Source organism: Nomia melanderi, unplaced genomic scaffold, assembly GCF_051020985.1.
Source record: "Nomia melanderi isolate GNS246 unplaced genomic scaffold, iyNomMela1 scaffold0873, whole genome shotgun sequence".
In the NCBI taxonomy this organism is placed as follows: domain Eukaryota; kingdom Metazoa; phylum Arthropoda; class Insecta; order Hymenoptera; family Halictidae; genus Nomia; species Nomia melanderi.
Genome location: NW_027475987.1, coordinates 12,501 through 19,977, shown reverse-complemented (window position 1 = coordinate 19,977; position 7,477 = coordinate 12,501). Strand labels below are relative to the sequence as shown.

Genomic DNA, 7,477 nt, shown 5'->3' with positions numbered 1-7,477 from the left:
TGTTTTTCTCCAGTCGTCAAAGCGTTCGTGCGTCGAATTCGAAAAATAAAAAAAAGAAATACACCTTTTCTCTCTCTCTCGGGGTAAAAAGAGTCGATGTGTATTGTGTATAAAGGTTCTGCTGCGAGAAGTCTCGTTTTGCCGTGTGTTTCGGTAACGACGATCCTCCGAAACGTACATCTCATTCGTAAGAGAGGAAGAAAACAATCTCCCTGGGGCCAGTCGGTAATATACCGACATACGACGTGTCGTGCACATCCGTCTCACGCACGGTATACAAAATATGAATAAAACGTGTGTAGTCTCTCTCTCTCGACTTCTTAATATTTTCTTTCACCTCTGACGCATCATTTCAGGTGACGTCGGGAGCGCGGGAAAAAAAATTTTTCTAAACACACGAAACCGTTCATCTCACGAACAGCCGAAAAAGTTGTCGCTCAGATCCATATCGCAGTGGAGCGGTATCCGCGGGCGGTCGTAATTGAACGACGCACGACGCCGCGAACACTCACGCGAGTCCATACAAACGATTCCGATCGTTTTGCAACAACTAGAACGTACACTGTCCGTGAAATTCACAGAATTTTCGCGTGTCCGCGACAAACGCCGACGAGACACCCATCGTTCGCTCGTACGTAGCATCCTTCTCTTAACCCGACTCAGAGACGTTCTTTGCGCCCTTCGGTAAAAAAACGTTCGATCCGAAGAGGTGAACGACGGCGGGGATTTGACAGAGCTACGCAAGCAGTGTATGGTACGTAAACGACCCTCAGCCAGGCGTGGTCCAGGAATTGTATCCGTGGACCGCAATGTGCGTTCGAAATGTCGATGTTCATGTGTCCTGCAGTTCACACGTTGACGCGCAATTAGCTGCGTTCTTCATCGACCCACGAGCCAAGTGATCCACCGTTCAGGGTAATCGTATAAATTTTATATTTCACATATATAATTTTATTCTCACTTGTTCGACCTAATATCTCTCTTCTTTCAAAGAGAAGATAAAAGTTGATACCTGAATCTCCGACCAGCGCGCGAAGGAGATTCAGGCGTCGCCTTGGAGACGACACCGAAGCCTTTCGAGACGAAAAACGTTCAAGTAATATGTATATATTTCTCGACGTTCCGGGCGTATAGTGCATTCAAAAACCCGCGAAAGACGCAGAAGACTCGCACGCGTGGAAACGACGGGGATATATTTTGTATCCTACCCGATACTGAATCCATCGCGTGCAGTCGACCCTCGCGTTCTTCCGATCAGACGCATCTATTGTTGCGCGCATGTTTTCGCGTCGCATCGCGCGAAACGTTGCACGAATCGTACCGATCGATCGATTGAAAGCAAATAATGAAAAAAGACTTCACAGCTGGCTCTTTGCCGGTCATTCGTCCCATGTTATCTCTTGCCGCGAAATTGGCGCGCAAGAGTTGGGTGTCAGACGCGCGGCTTTAAAACGAGCTTCACGGCCGGTCCCTTCGTTACCGCTTTCGTTCTTTCTCTCGGAACGACCATGAACGAACACGACGAGCGACGCTACGGCATACACACGTCCACGGATTCGATTAAAAAAACAGACTTCACAGCTGGCTCTTTGCCGGTCATTCGTCCCATATTATCTCTTGCCGCGAAATTGGCGCGCAAGAGTTGGGTGTCAGACGCACGGCTTTAAAACGAGCTTCACGGCCGGTCCTCTCAATTCCGTGTACGGTACACGCAAGATGCGGGTTCCACTTCCAGACTACCCGGTCCCTTCTCTCTACGAGAATCGATAGTAGAAGAACGGCTCGAAAACGCGTCTCAGAGACTAGGGGAAAAGAAGCGGTATGCGAGCGAAACGAAAACGCATTATGGAAACGTCGCGAAACAATGTTCGACGGTTGCTCGGTTCCAATCGTGCGGCCGTTTCAATTTCTCGTGCGCTTCACCGTCCCTCCGTAACTCTGGCCGATCGCGTATACCGAAGAGCCGACACGCGCAAAAACCACAGGCATTGTATACTGTGTATATATATATATATATGTTACAGTCACAGCCTTCGCGCGTTTTACTCTCCGACGCGGGGTTTCCACGACGAAAGAGAGACAGTTTCGTGGCGGGTGACTCGGCCGAATCGCTACGACGGGTATTTCTATTATAGAACGAATCATCGCCACCCTTTACCAGTGCCCGACGAAGGAATCACAAGGTCATCTGGAGTTTACAATGCCAGCGACGGTAATTCCAACGAAGACCCGATAAGTCAACTCATCGTTCTATTTCTCCCCGTACAGAAAAGCGAATCGACGCTAATGCACCTCGCGCAAGCACGAACGTTCTCTTCGCGTGGATCGTCCCATCGTCCAAAGATGTAAAGACGCATTGGAGATCGTGGTCTCTGGCGGGCTCATTGCACGCCCCACTGCATATCTTTCCTCGAATCGAGAATGATTCGTCCACTAAGGCTGCGAAACTACGCGTCGAGGAAACTAGGGGAAAGAAGCGGGATGCGAGCGAAACGACAATACATTATGGAAACGTCGCGAAACAATGTTCGGCGGTTGCTCGTTTCCTCCTGCGGACGTTTCATTGCTCGGGCGCTTCACGTCCCTCCGTAACCTTCGCGCGATCGCGTGCCCCGGAGAGCCGGCAACCGGTGAACCACAGGCGTATAAACTATAGTCTTCTATAGCAAGCCTTCGGCGGTTACTCTCCGACGCGGGGATTCCACGACGAGAGAGAATTTCGTGGCGGGTGACATCGGTCGAAACGCTACGACGGGTATTTCTATTATAGAACGAATCATCGCCACCCTTTACCAGTGCCCGACGAAGGAATCACAAGGTCATCTGGAGTTTACAATGCCAGCGACGGTAATTCCAACGAAGACCCGATAAGTCAACTCATCGTTCTATTTCTCCCCGTACAGACAAGCGAATCAACGCTATCGCACCTCACGCATGCACGAACGTTCTCTTCGCGTGAATCGTCCCATCGTCGAAAGATATAGCCGCTTGGAGATCGTGGCCCATCAAGTTCTTCCGTAACTCCTGCGCGATCGCGTACCCCGGAGAGCAGGCAACCGGTGAACCACAGGCGTATAAACTATAGTCTTCTATAGCAAGCCTTCGCGTTTACTCTACGACGCGGGGATTCCACGACGAGAGAGATTTTCGTGGCGGGTGACACGGCCGAATCGCTACGACGGGTATTTCTATTATAGAACGAATCATCGCCACCCTTTACCAGTGCCCGACGAAGGAATCACAAGGTCATCTGGAGTTTACAATGCCAGCGACGGTAATTCCAACGAAGACCCGATAAGTCAACTCATCGTTCTATTTCTCCCCGTACAGAAAAGCGAATCGGCGCTATCGCACCTCACGCAAGCAGGAATGATCTCTTCGCGTGGATCGTCCCATCGTCGAAAGATGTAAGACGTACAGAAATCGTGGTCCATCACGATTATTCGTAACTCTCCGAGTCGCGTATCTGAGAGTAGGGCAAACGGAGAACCACAGGCATAAATAATACTATATATTTCTTATATAGTTAGCCTTCGCGTTTTACTCTCCGACATGGGGATTCCACGACGAGAGAGAGTTTCGTGGCGGGTGACTCGGCCGAATCGCTACGACGGGTATTTCTATTATAGAACGAATCATCGCCACCCTTTACCAGTGCCCGACGAAGGAATCACAAGGTCATCTGGAGTTTACAATGCCAGCGACGGTAATTCCAACGAAGACCCGATAAGTCAACTCATCGTTCTATTTCTCCCCGTACAGAAAAGCGAATCGACGCTATCGCACCTCGCGCGAGCACGTAACTACTCTTCGCGTGGATCGTCCCATCGTCGAAAGATGTAAGACGCACGGAAATCGTGGCCCATCAACGTTTTTTTGTAACTCTGCCGATCGCGTATCACAGAGCCGAGACGCACATACCACAGGCGTATAATACCGTTTTCTTTCGTATGGTAAGCCTTCGCGTTTACTCTTCGGCGCGGGGTTTCCACGTCGAGAGAGACTTTCGTGGCGGGTGACATCGGTCGAAACGCTACGACGGGTATTACTATTATAGAACGAATCATCGCCACCCTTTACCAGTGCCCGACGAAGGAATCACAAGGTCATCTGGAGTTTACAATGCCAGCGACGGTAATTCCAACGAAGACCCGATAAGTCAACTCAACGTTCTATTTCTCCCCGTACAGAAAAGCGAATCGACGCTGTTGCACCTCACGCAAGCACGAACGTTCTCTTCGCGTGGATCGTCCCATCGTCGAAAGATGTAAGACGCACGGAAATCGTGGCACATCACGTGTTTTCGGAACTCTGTCGACCGCGTATCTCAGAGACGACGCGCGCGAACCACTGGCATATACTATTATATATCGCGTTTTACCCTCCGACGCGGGGATTCCACGACGAGAGAGAGTTTCGTGAGCGGGTTGACTCGGAAGAAACGCTACGACGGGTATTTCTATTGTAGAACGCATCATCGCCACCCTTTACCAGTGCCCGACGAAGGAATCACAAGGTCATCTGGAGTTTACAATGCCAGCGACGGTAATTCCAACGAAGACCCGATAAGTCAACTCAACGTTCTATTTCTCCCCGTACAGAAAAGCGAATCGACGCAATCGCACCATACGCGTGCACGTAAACAACTCTTCGCGTGGATCGTCCCATCGTCGAGAGACGTAAGTTTTCATAGTATGAATTCGCGTTTTACTCTCCGACGCGGGGATTCCACGACGAGAGAGAGTTTCGTGAGCGGGTTGACTCGGAAGAAACGCTACGACGGGTATTTCTATTATAGAACGAATCATCGCCACCCTTTACCAGTGCCCGACGAAGGAATCACAAGGTCATCTGGAGTTTACAATGCCAGCGACGGTAATTCCAACGAAGACCCGATAAGTCAACTCAACGTTCTATTGCTCCCCGTACAGAAAAGCGAATCGACGCAATCGCACCATACGCGTGCACGTAACAACTCTTCGCGTGGATCGTCCCATCGTCGAGAGACGTAAGTTTCCATACTATGAATTCGCGTTTTACTCTCCGACGCGGGGATTCCACGACGAGAGAGAGTTTCGTGAGCGGGTTGACTCGGAAGAAACGCTACGACGGGTATTTCTATTATAGAACGAATCATCGCCACCCTTTACCAGTGCCCGACGAAGGAATCACAAGGTCATCTGGAGTTTACAATGCCAGCGACGGTAATTCCAACGAAGACCCGATAAGTCAACTCAACGTTCTATTACTCCCCGTACAGAAAAGCGAATCGACGCAATCGCACCATACGCGTGCACGTAACAACTCTTCGCGTGGATCGTCCCATCGTCGAGAGACGTAAGTTTCATAGTAAGCCTTCGGCGTTTTACTCTCCGACGCGGGGATTCCACGACGAGAGAGAGAGTTTCGTGAGCGGGTTGACTCGGAAGAGAAACGCTACGACGGGTATTTCTATTATAGAACGCATCATCGCCACCCTTTACCAGTGCCCGACGAAGGAATCACAAGGTCATCTGGAGTTTACAATGCCAGCGACGGTAATTCCAACGAAGACCCGATAAGTCAACTCAACGTTCTATTTCTCCCCGTACAGAAAAGCGAATCGACGCAATCGCACCATACGCGTGCACGTAAACAACTCTTCGCGTGGATCGTCCCATCGTCGAGAGACGTAAGTTTTCATAGTATGAATTCGCGTTTTACTCTCCGACGCGGGGATTCCACGACGAGAGAGAGTTTCGTGAGCGGGTTGACTCGGAAGAAACGCTACGACGGGTATTTCTATTATAGAACGCATCATCGCCACCCTTTACCAGTGCCCGACGAAGGAATCACAAGGTCATCTGGAGTTTACAATGCCAGCGACGGTAATTCCAACGAAGACCCGATAAGTCAACTCAACGTTCTATTACTCCCCGTACAGAAAAGCGAATCGACGCAATCGCACCATACGCGTGCACGTAACAACTCTTCGCGTGGATCGTCCCATCGTCGAGAGACGTAAGTTTCCATACTATGAATTCGCGTTTTACTCTCCGACGCGGGGATTCCACGACGAGAGAGTGTTTCGTGAGCGGGTTGACTCGGAAGAAACGCTACGACGGGTATTTCTATTATAGAACGCATCATCGCCACCCTTTACCAGTGCCCGACGAAGGAATCACAAGGTCATCTGGAGTTTACAATGCCAGCGACGGTAATTCCAACGAAGACCCGATAAGTCAACTCAACGTTCTATTGCTCCCCGTACAGAAAAGCGAATCGACGCAATCGCACCATACGCGTGCACGTAACAACTCTTCGCGTGGATCGTCCCATCGTCGAGAGACGTAAGTTTCATAAGTAAGCCTTCGGCGTTTTACTCTCCGACGCGGGGATTCCACGACGAGAGAGTGTTTCGTGGCGGGTGACTAGGCCGAAACGCTACGACGGGTATTTCTATTATAGAACGAATCATCGCCACCCTTTACCAGTGCCCGACGAAGGAATCACAAGGTCATCTGGAGTTTACAATGCCAGCGACGGTAATTCCAACGAAGACCCGATAAGTCAGCTCATCGTTCTATTTCTCCCCGTACAGAAAAGCGAATCGACGCTATCGCACCTCGCGCGAGCACGTAACAACTCTTCGCGTGGATCGTCCCATCGTCGAGAGACGTAAGACGCACGGAAATCGTGGTTCATCGCGTCTTTTCCTACTCTCTTGAATCGCAATTTCGTATAGAGCCTACACACGCGAACCACCGGCATATACTATTTCTTCTCTCATAGTAAGCCTTCGCGCGTTTTACTCTCCGACGCGGGGATTCCACGACGAGAGAGTGTTTCGTGGCGGGTGTCTCGGCCGAATCGCTACGACGGGTATTTCTATTATAGAACGAATCATCGCCACCCTTTACCAGTGCCCGACGAAGGAATCACAAGGTCATCTGGAGTTTACAATGCCAGCGACGGTAATTCCAACGAAGACCCGATAAGTCAACTCATCGTTCTATTTCTCCCCGTACAGAAAAGCGAATCGACGCTATCGCACCTCGCGCGAGCACGAAACAACTCTTCGCGTGGATCGTCCCATCGTCGAAAGATGTAAGACGCACGGAAATCGTGGTTCGGCGGGCTCTATGCGCCTTGTTCAAAGTAAAAAAAAAAAATTTCGACGGACGGGAGAAGTGTATTTCTCCGCGCGTAAGCCGTTCGAAATTTCCGACGGACGGGAGATGAACTCTCCGCGCGTAAGCCGTCTAGTCATACAGCAGAGCAGGTATCGAGATACCTCTCTGTGCATGATCGTTCAAGTATTTTTCACGAGGAAGCGTTGTTGCACGTTTATCGCTCCTTCCTCCTCTGTATATATAATATTATTTCTCTTGTGTATCGAGTGTGTGCAGAAATTGAACTCGTACACTTATATATATATATGTATGTATCTTTCGCTCCTTTTTATATTATCTTTCGCTCCACTCTTTATATTTCTCAT

The 7,477-nt window shown here is 50.0% G+C and overlaps 1 non-coding gene across 1 annotated transcript; it reads right to left on the bottom strand.

Moving 5' to 3' along the window:
- Nucleotides 1-763: 763 nt before the first annotated feature.
- LOC143176805 (5.8S ribosomal RNA) lies at nt 764-918 on the bottom strand. Its single transcript, XR_013001312.1, has one exon. It is a non-coding gene; the product is annotated as a 5.8S ribosomal RNA (ribosomal RNA).
- Nucleotides 919-7,477: the final 6,559 nt, after the last annotated feature.